This window comes from Motacilla alba, chromosome 2 (assembly GCF_015832195.1).
Source record: "Motacilla alba alba isolate MOTALB_02 chromosome 2, Motacilla_alba_V1.0_pri, whole genome shotgun sequence".
In the NCBI taxonomy this organism is placed as follows: Eukaryota; Metazoa; Chordata; class Aves; order Passeriformes; family Motacillidae; genus Motacilla; species Motacilla alba.
The window spans coordinates 104,788,152-104,802,055 of NC_052017.1; the positions used below are offsets into that span (position 1 = coordinate 104,788,152).

General features: G+C 44.8%; 1 long non-coding RNA gene across 1 annotated transcript; it reads right to left on the minus strand.

The window, feature by feature from the left end:
• Positions 1 to 1,259: 1,259 nt before the first annotated feature.
• On the minus strand, positions 1,260 to 13,062 carry LOC119698303. Its single transcript, XR_005256103.1, has 6 exons — positions 12,868 to 13,062; positions 8,019 to 8,146; positions 7,604 to 7,721; positions 7,040 to 7,459; positions 6,016 to 6,107; positions 1,260 to 5,502 (listed from the first exon to the last, which is right to left on the minus strand). It is a non-coding gene; the product is annotated as an uncharacterized LOC119698303 (long non-coding RNA).
• Between the last annotated feature and the right edge of the window lie 842 nt (positions 13,063 to 13,904).

Sequence of the window (13,904 nt, forward strand, 5' to 3'; positions counted from 1 at the left end):
GTGCCCAGGTGGCCAAGAAGGCCAATGGCATCCTGGCCTGTATCATCAATAGTATGGCCAGTAGGACCAGGGCAGTGATTGTCCCCTTGTGCTCAGCACTGGTGAGGCCACACCTCGAGTGCTGTGTCCAGTTCTGGACCCCTCAATTCAGGAAGGACATTGAGGTGCTGGAGCGTGTCTAGAGAAGGGCAGCAGAGCTGGGGAAAGGTCTAGAGGGTAAGTCCCATGAGAAGCAGCTGAAGAAGCTGAGGTTGTTTGGCCTTGAGAAAAGGAGGCTCATGGATGACCTTATCACTATCTATAACCCCCTGAAAGGAGACTGTAGCCAGCTGGGGACCAATCCCTTCTCCCAGGCAACAAGTGGCAGGATAAGAGGACATGGCCTCAAGCTGCACCTGAAGAGGTTCAAGTTGGACATGAAGATGAATTTCCCCACAGAAAGGGTTGTTAAACATTGAAACAGGCTGCCCAGGGAGGTGGTGGATCACCATATCTAGAGGTGTTCAGGAAATGGCTGGATGTGGAACTTGGTGCCATGGTCTAGTTGACAAAATGGTGTTTAGTCAAAGGTGAGACTGGATGATCTCAGAGGTCTTTTCCAAACTACTTGAACTTGCAATTTTGTGATACATTCCTGATCCTAGAGTTCATCTATGGGATCTCAGGACATTAACTGTTGCAGTATTTACATTCTTCCAAAGAGAACTGGACCCTAAACTGGTACTCTAAACAGCTGTGACTTAGTTCTAGTTTAACTGAGGCAGTTTCTACTAACCTTATGCTGCATTTTATATTGATTTAAACTGAGAAAGTAGCTCTGAGTACATCAGTACCATGTTACTAACCCAGTCCAGGGCTAGGCATCTTTAGCAGGGCTTGTCACCTTGGACCCAAGGGGCTTGAACTACTCCTGCAGTCAAGTGGTTCTTGTCAGCCAGCTGTGGAGTTTCTGCTCTGCAGTCTCCTGTGCTTTGGGTCTAAATCTGGAAGTCACTACATCTAGGATGTAAAATCACCTGTGTCAAAGAAGTTTAAATACAGGCAATGTTGAGGCCTTTCCATGCAGGAGAGTTTTTCAGAGCAAAACATTCCTGATGAACTCATCAGCTTTCAGAACAGGAGGTCCTTTGATAAATTAATGTAATCTGCTTTAGAGCTGACCCAGAGGTTTCCTGCATACAGTGCCTCATCTGCAAGAATGACCACAGAGGAGCCTTAATTAGGTGTGTCTTTAATTATTTATTTATTCAGAGCACACATTCATTCACATTGTATTCACCGCGCTTTGGTCAAATCCCAAGTCATTGTCTGCCTGCACACAAGTATTTACCCAAAGGTATGGGTTTAAACTGATTAACTCACTCTGGAGCAAACGCCTGTGTAGACACTGATATTGGCTTAATACCTCACTCAGAAGTACTCTGAAGTTGGCTGAGGTCTTGTACAGATCCTCTTCTTTGGGAGTAAAGTGTTTGCACAGGGGCAGGACTCGGCTTTACTGGGTTGTACAATGGCTGGGCTGAGCTGATACCAGGCTGACTGGAGTGCGTGGAAGCAGCAGGTCTGGAATTGGGCTGCTGGAGATCTGGAGATGGAGGACCTCAACTGCATTCCTGGTGGTGGAGACTGACTTTGTTTTTCCAAAGTTTCAAGTAAGATAATGGTGTTTTAGATCAAGGTGAGCGAAGGCTGCCTGTAGCTTCCCCTGGTAGGATGTGTCCTTGCCCTGTCCCACAGCAAACTCATTTGCTTTGCAAAGTGCTCACAGATGCCTGGAAGTGGAAAGGGGTACAAACCCACCCCTTCTGACCCAACTCCATTGCTGATGAACCACACACACATTTTCTGCCACTGGGGTTGCCTTCTCACTTAGGTCTGCCTCCTGGCTAATTTAATCCTCCTCATGCAGGAGAGAGACCAGAGCAGTAGAAGAAGCACACGGCTTTATCAGCTCCATTTCTTCCTTCAGCTTATCAAAAATGAGCTCCCAGTTGGCTTTGTTTGACTTTTAGGGTTTATTGAATTTGTTGCTTCCCTTCTTCATTTTCATATTAAAGGGTAAGGTTGGGCTGTGATCCTGCTGCTGTAGCCTCCAGCTCCTGAGCTGATCCTACGAGCTCTAATTGCTCAGCTGCCTGATGTAATCACCAGAAGGTATATTGTGTGTGTGGCTACAGGCACTTCATATTTTCTACCCAGCCAGATGAAAAAAAAAAAATAAAAAAGAAGAGAAAAAAGTCAATTGGCTCTAGGTCTGTCAATAGTGACTAATCAGGTGCTGTACAATTAATTATGAAGGGGTGTCATTTTAAAACAATTCTGAGGTGGGAAAGAACAGGCCTGGGCCCTTTACCTGCTGGCACTGTTTGTGTTGCTAAGCCAATCCAGGCTGCGTCCTCTATTTCATTTACCTTTTAAACTATTGCCCCCGCATAAGTAAACACTTTCTATAAAGTGTGTGTGTGTGTGCATGCATGTGTGTAAGTGGGTGGAGGGTGATCTGGGAAGCTCTCCACCCTAGAAAAGAAATTAATGATGGGGAGGAAAAAAAGAGAGACCAGCATAATTTGGCAGTAATTTCTCAAGAACGGCGGGAGATAATAGCAGGTGGATGAAGCAGGAATAGGATGAAACAGTCTGGGGCTGAATCCCGGTAATCAAAACTGCTGTGAGAGACAGAGATGGAGGTGAGAGGCATTCCTGTAATGCAAATGGCCCTTAGCAAGGAGCCTGGGCTCCCCAGCAGCCACCTGCCAGCGCGTGTCCAGGGGGCAAATCCCTGTCCCACCTAAATTGGCTCTCCCAGGCTCTGCCGCCAGCAGTGGCCAACACCTCCCACCCACTCCCCTGGAGATGTGGCTGCAGAGACCAGGATGGCATTCCTGCTCTTCACCTTGCTGGCAAAACAGAATTTTCCCTTACAAAGCAAAACTCATTTTTCAAGGAGGACGGCAAGGGAGCTGCTACATTTCAGAGCTCGGCTTAGGGCACTGACTGGGGAAATCGTGTGCGTGGAGGGGAAAGAAGGGCAGTCACGGAAACGACAGAACAGCTTTGTAGAAACAAAGTGACAATGCTAAATGACTGAGCTTCATGGAGGGAGCCGTCAGTCATTGAGCCTGTGATGACACTGTGTCTGTTGCCTGGAGTGCTAGAAGATGGGCTGGAAATGTAGAATCAAGGTGGTTGGGGGAAAGCCTCTGCTGGGACCACCTCCCTGAAGATGCTGACTTCAAGAGATCTTCTGGAATGAGGAAAGGGGACAGGGTCATTGTGTCTAGTAGAAAAAATTAGAAATACCCTGTCCAACCATTTAGCTTGCTAAACAAAATGGCCCTTTGGTCAAAAATTCTGCCTGCAGCACTTGCAACTCTGTTCCGTGGGCAAAAAAAGGTAAATTCCTGTGTGTGAGAGAGTGTATAATTGCTAAGATTGCTTTTTGCTATAATAATTGTAGAATTAGATGGATAATTCTGGATAACAATTTATTAGCAAATTTATTTTAGGAACAAAATGCCAAGGCACAAGAAACCCTGTCCTGAACTTTTCAAAATCAAATATGTTGACTTTGCTCCCCAAAAATTAATTTTATTCATTTTACTGGTTAACATTTTAAACAAGAACAAGCATTAAAGACAGAGGAAAACATTTGATCAAAATGCACAATTATTTCATCTAATGGGAAGATTTCTAAAACCTTACTCAAAATTAGTTTCAGAGCTTTGTGTGTATTTCAGTATCAGTGCTGGCAGAGTCCCCGTCTCCCCAGTCTTCAAAAACCCGTGTTAAATTGGCTTTGTTAACAGTGAAATATTTAGTACCCTTAACCTCTGTTTCTGTCAGCATTTTGATGACAGCAGCTACTGGATCCCAGCCACAGCATTTCCTTGCCCTGCGTCAGAGGACTTTGAAATACGACGTGAGGAGGTTCGGTTTGTTGGGGTAGGGGTTGCCAGCCTGGTTTAGGTCAGAAGTCTGGTCAAACCTTGGTCCTGGTTTTGAAGCCTCAGCAAGTCTTGCACCAAGAGAATGGAAATGCATTGCCCAGAGAAAGAGCTTTACCCTGAATCATCCCAGAACCAAGTCAGTGCCCGAAGAAAGGCACCGTGGCACTGAGCAGTGGCTAACCTGGGGTTACACAGCAAAGCAAAATGAACGGATGTAAAAGTGGAGCTTACAACATAAACATGTGCTCAGATACTGGTGTAATGAATGTAGTATAAATATTTAGATGTATTCCTACATCTAATTCTTATACTCATCATTCTTATGTCAAACGGTTTACAGAAGGCAAGACTATAGTTCAGTTACAGGCATGGCTTCATAATTCTTCAAGTTAATTAAGGCATCCAAATGTGCCTCATGTCTGCCGCCTCTGCTTTGTAAATGGCACATACCTGTAGGTAATTCAATGCTTTTCATAGCAGTGACAGTAATGGCAGTTTAGGTGTCCAGCCTCAGGGAAAAGAAGCAGCTATGAGTGTCATTTGTACAATAAACAGATTGTTGCTTGCACTGTGCATGTAGACGTCATGTAGAGAAAGAATTAATTTGGTTTGGGATCTCTCTGTACTGAGAGTCCTGGTGCTGCTGTAGGTGCTGAGTGGTGCCCTGCAGATGGGCTGTTGTTATGCTGATGGGTGCCCAGGGGCGCAGGGACGCCTTTGCCAGCCGTGGTGTCAGAGCAAGGGGCCTGTGGGGGCCACCTGCCCAATACAGCTGCAGTACTGTGTGGCTCATGTTGGCCCAGAGCTCCTCTCATTGCTCTGTTTCTTTCTCTGTCTGTGCCTTTATGCATAAACCGTAACTGGCTGCACAGGCCAGGGAGGAGAGGGGTGGCCTGTCTCCAGCTGGGGTGTCCCCTTGCAAAGGAGACAGGAGAGCAGGCGACAGGGTGCCACCCACAGCAGAGATCTCCTCAGGGACCTGAGGGTGGGCTGCCTGTGGTGGTCCCAGAGCCTCACTGGCAACTGAGATCTGCTTGGTGCCAGGTGGGGAATCTCCCTTTGCCAGGGGAATCCCTACCCGGCCACTTCATAGTGTTTTTAAGGACAGCAAGGATCCTTATCACGTTTCCACATCTGCTCCAGATGCTTTGCATTCCAGCAATGCTCCACAGAGGTGCTGAACCCGACAGCATCTCTCCAAAGAGGACTCACTTCTTGCCGCCTCGGCAGCTGTCAGCTTCCTGCATGCAATCCAAGGGGAAGGGAGCGGCCGTGCTCTCAAGGATGTCCCTGCAGAGCTGACAGCAGGTGACACAGCCCTGCCCCTCAGCCGTGTCAGCAGGACCGTGTGTGGCAGCAGGAGCTGTGTGCGCAGGAAGGCTGGGCTGCCTGCAGCCAAAGTTCAGACAAACAGTGGAGAGCAGAAATGGTTTCCGACCCAGTGGCACCAAGGCCGCTGTGGCCACTTTTGGGTTTCACCTTGAAGCGCAGCCAGAGCACGAGGCGCTGCTGGCACTGGTGTCTGTGCAGCGGGGTACGGCTCTCGGGGAGTGCTCTGTTCCCATAAGAGACAATAATTAATAAATGCCACTCACAACGTTTTCCAAAGTGCTAATACCCATCGGTCCCTAGCCAAACTCCACTGCTTGGCCATCTCATTGCTGTGTGGGGTACCAGCATCCCCTGTTTTCCATCTCTCTCCCTCTATCTCCCACATCTGTGCTGTTCCAGGGCTTCTTTCTCTTTAAGAGGAAACTCCGCGGAAGCCTAGCTATTCAATATTGTTTCATATTATTTGGTTGTGAAACAATTTAATTTGTTTATGGCTCTAAAGGTCAGATTTGACTATTGCCCAAATTTCTAAAGAATAAAGAATGCATCAGGGACTGAATGGGACTTCATGGCATGATCAACTGGAGAAAAAGAAGGGGACTAGTGAGAATATTTAACTGCAACAGCAAGGCAAACTTACCTTCAGCTCAGGTTTAAAAGCCTAGTCAATCATTACACATTTTTTATTATTTATCTGGTACAAAATCCCCCTGGGTGAAGAAGTAGAAAAACTTACAGGCCGCACTCTTTCAAATTTTTGGTGGCTTACTCAGCATTTTTTTTCCCTCTGTCTCAGGACAGTTGAAATGGTATGGGCTGTGATGGTGCCTGTGGATAGATAAGAAATAAAGTGGAAGAACATTGTGGTTGTAGCTCCAAGCAGGGATGTTTGTATCAGTAAGAGAGCAGGGCCAGCCAGGGACTTTGAGAAGGAAGGTAATTCTCACACAGTCATCAGAAGACAAAGGTTGCATTTACACCTGGCCAGAAGGTTTAATCATCTACTATTTCCAAACATTGCAGGCTCACAATCTGTTGTGTCTGAGATCATAAAACATAATCACAAACTGGAGACAAGAGACCTGGGGCTTGATTGACCAGACCTTATCTTTTTCTTCGTTCTTATTTTTCACTCAATTTTCTGCCTTTTTGGGGGGAGAAGAAAAAAAGATGCTTTGGAAAGAACTTGCTTAGGTCAGAAAATTCTTGATGCAAAAAAAATCTGAAAACCAAGGATAAATGGGCAATTTTCATTCTTCTTTGTCTCACTTGTGTCAAGAGCACTTGGGAGACAGATAACCTGCCTGCTAAGATCTGCCTCCCAGGCTTTCAGGGAACAGAAATTGTGGTAAAGGGACCAAAAAGAGAGAAGTATTCAAAGAGAACCAGGTACAAACCTCTCATAGCAGGTCCCACCACAAAAACAACTAACATTCAACCACCTGAAACACTGGGTGTAGGTGGCTTTCATCTGTCTTTGGGGGAAGGGTGAAATTATGGTAACATTGAAAGATAATCTGGCGGTGATGGGAGGGTTTCTGGGTAATGTTAGCCACATTTTTGCAGTTTGAGACTGTAATTGGTTTCCTCTGTACCTGTGAGGTTGGTGAGGAGGTTTATGATGATCAGGGTCTCCAATAGCACAGAAATTTTGGGGCAGCATTACTTCTGCTTGCCTCGCCCCACTGCCTCCGCACGGCGACCGCTCTTTACTGTCTGCCCATGGCCAGGCTTGCAGAGAGGAGCCAGGGGTTTCTCACCTGATATTCCTGACGTTTCTGGAAGAAAGGGTGGAAGGGCAGTGTCCCAGCCCCGGCTCCAGCCTGGCTCCAAAGCCTTGTGTCGGCATCAGGGAGGGACCCTGGAGTCGTGGATGTTGCTTTGCACCTCGTTTGGGCGTTACGGTGCGGATTCATCAAAGCGCTTGGTGCTGGGAGGAAGAGCTGGCCCTGTGCAGATGAAGGGCTGCCCTCGCTGACTTCAAAGGGGGCTGAATTTAACCCTTTCTCTTCAGTGGGGTTTGAGCTCCTGGCTGGAGCAATTGCACGTGCTGTTTCTGGATTGGGACCTTCCTCTCCTTGTTTGAAAGGGAAAATAAATAATCCAGTTGATTTGCAGTAAATCATCGTCTAACTGATGATGCCTCTGTGTGTTTTGTGACTGGCAGCTCTGAAACTTCCCTGCGTGAAAAAAAAAAAAAGAAAAAAAAAAAAAAAGAGTGGGAGCAATAAATAAGAGCTTTCCCAGGAGAAGTTCATTAAACAAGGCAGGCTGGAGAGCCATCTGCCCCTGGCACTGCCTGGTGCTTTCGCAGTGTCCCTCACCTGGCTAGGGCTGCCTGCCACCTGATGAGAGTGGCATCTTTGATGTCGTCTAGGGCAGCAGCCATACCCAATTGCATAATCAAGGTCACTGGAAAATTACACAAAACTTTGCCCAGGTCTATTGGAAAAAAAAGAAAAAAAAAAAAAAAAGTGAAGCAAAAAAACCCCAACTCCCCCCCCCAAACTCCTGCTCATGCCACCAACTTGCTACTCTGTGTGACTACACACACAGAGCCAAGCTGCCCCCTTACACTGCCCTGCAAGCATTGACAAAAAAATTATATTATCCACATTAAGGCAATTGCAAATTTTCCCTGGTAGCCACATGAATCCCTGTGGTTTTCCCTGTCTTTCCTTCAGCTATAGTTTCGAGTGGATAATAATGATGTGCAAATGCAAGAAGTAATAGTCTCACGCTTTGCATTGCTGAATGTTGACCTTCTGAGGATTTTAAGAATCAGGGTGGTGAGTTTGGTTTCACATGCCCTTAGGAGCTATCGAGTCTTTCCAAGCCTTGATAGAGAAAACAGCCAGCTTGAAAATCTGTAAATGAAAATAAAAGAAGAAAAAAATTCAGAATTTATCTCCAGAAAAAGAGAATTCTTAGAGAATTTTCTGTTATTCCTCCAACATTTTTCCACTTCAATTTGTGAGTAAAAGAAAGTCATGGATGTGGCACAAAGAGGAAGAACACATAGCTTGAAAGAAACCAGGGCTAAAAAATGGACCAAGAAAAAAGTACAGAAAAATTGAAGGATTTTCTTTTTTCCTGCCAAAAACCCTGGGGAGAAAAAAAAAAAAAAGCCTCTGAGTGCCTTGCTGGGCAGGTGCTCTGTGTCAGGGAGGGTGCACGTCCAGCCCTGTTTGCCCAGCTGAACTAGCAAGGGCCATGTTTCCCAGTTCCTGCCTGCTGTCCATTCAGTGGGGACATCCTGCTGGTATTACACCACCAAAATGTGTCACAAAAGTCCAGGTGGTGGTGAGCAAGGCACTGTGATGCCCCTTTGAAAATCTTACACCTTTAACTCTGAATTTACACTTCTGACTAGCCCCCTCTTGCTGCCAAGTCATGTCTGGGTAATTTGAGTTTGTCTCCTACCAATTTCTGTCCTGTAAAAGCTCTTCTTCTCCAAGCCTTTCCCGGCTCCCTGAGGAGGGTTGGGTGACTGTCAGTATTTCTGGTCATGAGAATATTGTGGCAGAACTTTTAAGCTTCTCTTTCCATAGACCCAGGTAAATGAGTGATATGAAATATCTGTTGTTTCCCAACTTCTGGAGTTCAGGTATGCTAGAAACAAAGCCATCTTTCCAGCCCACAGCAGAAGGGCCTCTGTCTTTCCGTTCTTCTCATCATACATGGAACAATAATTTGAGTCTGTCATCTTGAAAAGTTTGAAAGTTTAATAAACTCTTTATCCTATTTTTATTTGCGAGGAAGCTGTTAGTAAACATCTCCATGGCTTTTGAAGCCAATATCACATCCTCTGAAAGAGAAATCAGCCTCCTTCATCACATCCTTAAGCCAGAGGACTTAATTGCAATATAGGAGTCGAAGGGAGGTCACAGTCCATCTTACTGAATTTCCCTTGTGCTCTCATTTTGGTTTTTAAATTGACACAGTGGGTAAAGATACTCAGGACACAGACATTTGTATGGTTGTACTGCTTATATTATCTCTGATGGGCACTTTGTTATGTCTTAAGTAGTTTTAGATTTCCATCATCTAATTTCATGCTGGAGAAAGAAAAAAAGAAAAATCTATCCATCCTGGAGAGCTCCTAAATGCCTGCGGACACCTTCCCACAGATGGCTGGTGTGCAGCCAGGCATTCCACTTGATGTCAGCTACCAGTTCCTCTGTCACCACAACAGAGTCATTTGCCAGTTTATTAAGGAATAAGACTTACATTACAACTGGCAAAGCATGTAGTAGGTCAGTCTCTCCAAGAACTTTTGGTTCCTTGCTCAGGAATGAGATGAAAGTTAAATGCTGGGGTTGGAAAGCACAGAGAGGAGCTAGCACATGGAGATCTTGTTCTCCCTTTATTAAGAGAAACTGCAGCAGGCCCAAGGAAGTTCCTTGTTTAGCATTTGTTTCCTCCAAGGGCTGTTACTGATGGTTTAGCTCTTGAAGGCTTCCCTCTGCCCTTCAAGAAATCACCCTGCCCCCATGAAAAGGGGTGGTTTTGGGGCTGGGTAGCTGGGAGCCACACAGAGCCAGCAATGTCTGCACGTGCCCGTTCCAGCTACGGGGTGGAAACTTGTTGGGAATTTACAGGAATCCAGCTAAACCCACGCCTGGCCTATTGGAGTAGTGGGATGGCTCTGGGGCCATGGGCAGGGCAGGGGCCTGGAAAGCCAATAAATCCAGGAACTCTGCTTGCTTGGCTGCTTTATGCAGAGATGTAACAGTACCAGCTGGGACATAGCCCTCTCGCACATACCTCGAGCGTTTACTGTCACCCTCAGAACATTTCCTGGATTAGCAGAATGGCTCTTCAGCTATAATTTTTGTTGAAATATCTTGCTTTAAACCTAGAGAGCACCAATGAAGGCCTCAAATCTGTAAATCAGCTGCACTTTGGAAAACAAATCATTGCAGTGGAGTTTTGCCAAGTCAATTTTCTGTGCTCATTCATTATGTAGTTTTCATTTTATGAGCTGATTTAAACCAACCATGCTCCAACTGTACCAGTTGCATCCTAGATAGGAGCCTGATTTACACTTTGAAAATGTTAACTGTTCCATGGTTGCATTTCCAGGAGGAAGAAATGCTGCAAAGAGAGGTCGTTTGGCAGCACCCATAGGCCTTATAGACGAGAGATTGCAGGTTGCCTCTGCTAGCCTGCTTGAGCTGGTGTAATGTTATTAGTGGAGAGAAAGCTGTGATGTTTCCATGTGCTGCAGAAAGAGGGATGTCTTCCAGGGAGAAAATGACAAAACAGCTCCAACTGTGATTGCCCAGTGGGAAAGTAGAAGATAAGAAGGTAGAGTGGAAGAAGTATGCATGGAAGTAAAGGGGCACCTGGAAAAAAGGGTAGCAGAGAAGAGACAATGGAGATGTTGCATTAACATCTGCAATTTGTGAAATGAACAGGAAACATCCATGGCCTGTGAGAAGAATGGGAAGAAAAGAATGGAAAATTTTATACATATTTAAGTGGCCACATAAAACTCAGCTCAACAAAACTGTGCCTTCACCCAGGATGTCTGCAGGGGCATGGTGAGATTGTGTGTCTTCAACTGCACTGTAACAGCCATTAGAGAAGATGGAGAGCCATGATTTTTCATCTTGGCTTTGAAGGTTTCTGTATTTCTAAGGTTTCCCATGGTAAAGTGAGACAAATTTGGTAAAAAATTGCTTGGTTCAAACACTTAACTAGCACTGCTAATAAATGTTATTAACCTTAGCTATTTATTTTTTGGAAGTTAATCCGTTAGAAAAACCTTCTCTCCCATTTTCAGTCTGCCCAACATGTTTTTCCCCTGGTCTCCCTGTGAGATCAGAACTTTTTGATTGTGGTAGTGGGACTGAGCTTCACCCAAAGTAACTTTGTTCCAGTGACAAGCAAGGCAAATGTGAAAGTGGAATTGCTGTCATACAGTACAGTTTCCACGCCATTTTTGCTGTTCCTGTAAGTCTGTGTAATTACACTGACTTTGAGATGAACCCCACATATTCCTTCCTTGCTCATGGAAAAGCCTTTCAGTCTTGTTCAAAGTCATTATAATAGTGCTATATCTAAGAACACACAATTTTTTACATCTATCATAAAGCTTATTTTTAAAGAAAAACTTTCTTCAAAAGGAAAATGGGCTGCCTTGTTATTAATATTGCAGCATCCTTGTTTTCTTATCTTGGTGAGCAAAAAATATCAATGTACAGGGCATAGGCTTATATACAGAAATATGAAATCCAGAACTAGTATATGGGCATGACTGAAAAAAAAAGAATCTGGGTCTGTAAAATTCTCTGATTTCAAATTTGTCCACTCATAGGATTAAGGAGATTTAAAACAGTTGAACAGATTCACATAAGAACAATTGTTATAGCCTCTATCAAAACAGCACTATTGATATCCTCGTTAAAATGCTTTATGCTGCCAGAAGCAGAATGAAGAAGCCTTTGTGTAAAATCCCACTGAGTCCCCTGTGCTAAGATTTTAAAGAGCTTGGAAGGGCAGCTGTTGGATATGCTGGAACTCTGTGTTTTCCAGCTTCTGTGAAATTCCAGGTACATGTCTCCTAATGGTGAATAACGGGAATAGGTCCCCTTGACAAGCTCTTTTATGTGGATAGCAGTTAGGAATGGCAATTACCGTACTTGTTAATCTGAGTAACATTTACATTGGCCCATCTCTGATGTTCCTCCTGCTACTGCAATTCCCTTTCATGTAGTCAGAAGTATGTATCCCATCATCCTTCTAGGGAGGTGATCACAATTCCTCACTTTGGGTATGTCCTTCCTTCAGGTGGATCCTTAAGAGATTGTTATCTACATTTCAATGCCTTCTTCCTCCCTGCAGCTGTAAGCATCTTAAGCCACATCTTCCTAGCACCTGCCTTGCTTTTAGTATTTCCAAGAAGTCATCCTGGTGGGATATCGAGGAATTGAATGTGGTGCCAGGGGTGTTGAGCATTCCCCAATAAGAAGGCCAATTGCATTTTACAGGAGAACAGTTGTGCAAGGATGGGCAGGACAGATGGCTGAACCTGCAGAACAAGTTTCAGCCATAAATGCTCTGAACACCGTAAACGTTCGGTAGCTTTTCTTTTTTTCTTTTTGAAAGCAGAAATATATTTGGGAAGTACTTGTTCAAACTACAGACTCGGTCAAATATTAACAAGTGGAAACTGAGCGGGGGGAAAAAAAGATACTTTGAAGGGCTCAAGCATGTGTGGGTTCTTGCTGTATTTGCCTAACTATAATCACCGGGGCCACACTTGCGACAGGCTGAAATGTTGCTGTGAATAGAAAGTATACACTAAGGGTTCTCAAATATGAAAGTGGGGCTGGAACAAAGAGCAGGCACCAGACAGACTTCCCCTGTTAACGATTGCTGGCCTGTCACCCTGGTGCCAGCAGTCTCAAAAATCCCGTTGGGAGCGGGCGGCACTATCTCGCCCAGTGTGACGGGGCTGCTTTGAAACCCTGCCCAGAGCCTCGCTATTCCTCGCTACCGCCTCGTCCCGGGGGAATGAACATTATCTCTGCGCTTTTAAGAGTGTTTGCTTTAAAGATGATTTACCACACTTGACAATTACCGAATTTCCTAAATTCAGCCTGAGGTATTGTTGTTGTTGTGTATCTTGCGCCGTGCAAAGCAGCGCCTCAGCCGCAGCACGCAAAAGGTCACCGTGGCTCAGTGTGCGGCAGGTTGCTCTCAACATATGCCCAAGGTCCTCCAAGGCTGTTTCCCTCTGCAGTCCCATGGCTCAGGATGTCAGTGGAGACATGGAAACCTTCTGACTGGAGGGCAGAAGAAAACAAAGCTGTAACCCAGTCTTGCAGGAACATCAGCGCACCGCTGAGTAAGGATTCCTCTCAATAGTGTAGCATGGACAAACAGACAGGTGAAAATGCTCCACAAAGAGTTTTCAACCTTTTTTTTTCCTCCTTGTATTTTTTTTTTTTAAACCATATTTTGATCCCGGTAATCAATGGGGTAGCATCTCCAAAACAATACCTATGGATCAGTAATGAATGTGACCCATTTGGTGCTAATGTGATTTTCTTTATGCTGTTGCTGGCGCAAGTGCTACAGGAATGCTCTTCCTCCACTCAAATGTTAAGCAATACAAGGAGTAATTGTTTCATTTGTATTTTGTTGGGAAAACTACCAAAACCTTTATGTTAGAATATTTGACTACAGTGTTAACAACATTTCCCTGGACTGCTGCTTAATATATTTTTAATATTTGTTTTCCATATGTTGGTTTTTTTAATCTGTTCTTATTAAAGTCTTCCATGTTTTAGTAATTTTGTCCCTGTGTTTCTTTTGAAGAAGGCAAGTGTGTGTACTGAAAGATTAGATTATCCTGTTAAAAAAAAAGAGAGAGAGAAAAGGGAGAAATGTCTTCAAAATGAAGCACATCAAAAGTAAAAGTAGGTGACAAATGTTAATATTTGCAAAGTGCTTCTGCTTTGATCCTGCATTTCTATTTTTTTAAGAGCTTGACAAATGTGTCCTGTGGTTTGGCTCAAACCTCTTTGCCTGGTGCTTTACTTGACCCACAATCCATTTGATCTTCCACTTGTTTTTCCTTCTGTCCATGAGGCCTCTGGACCTGATAGAGGCTAG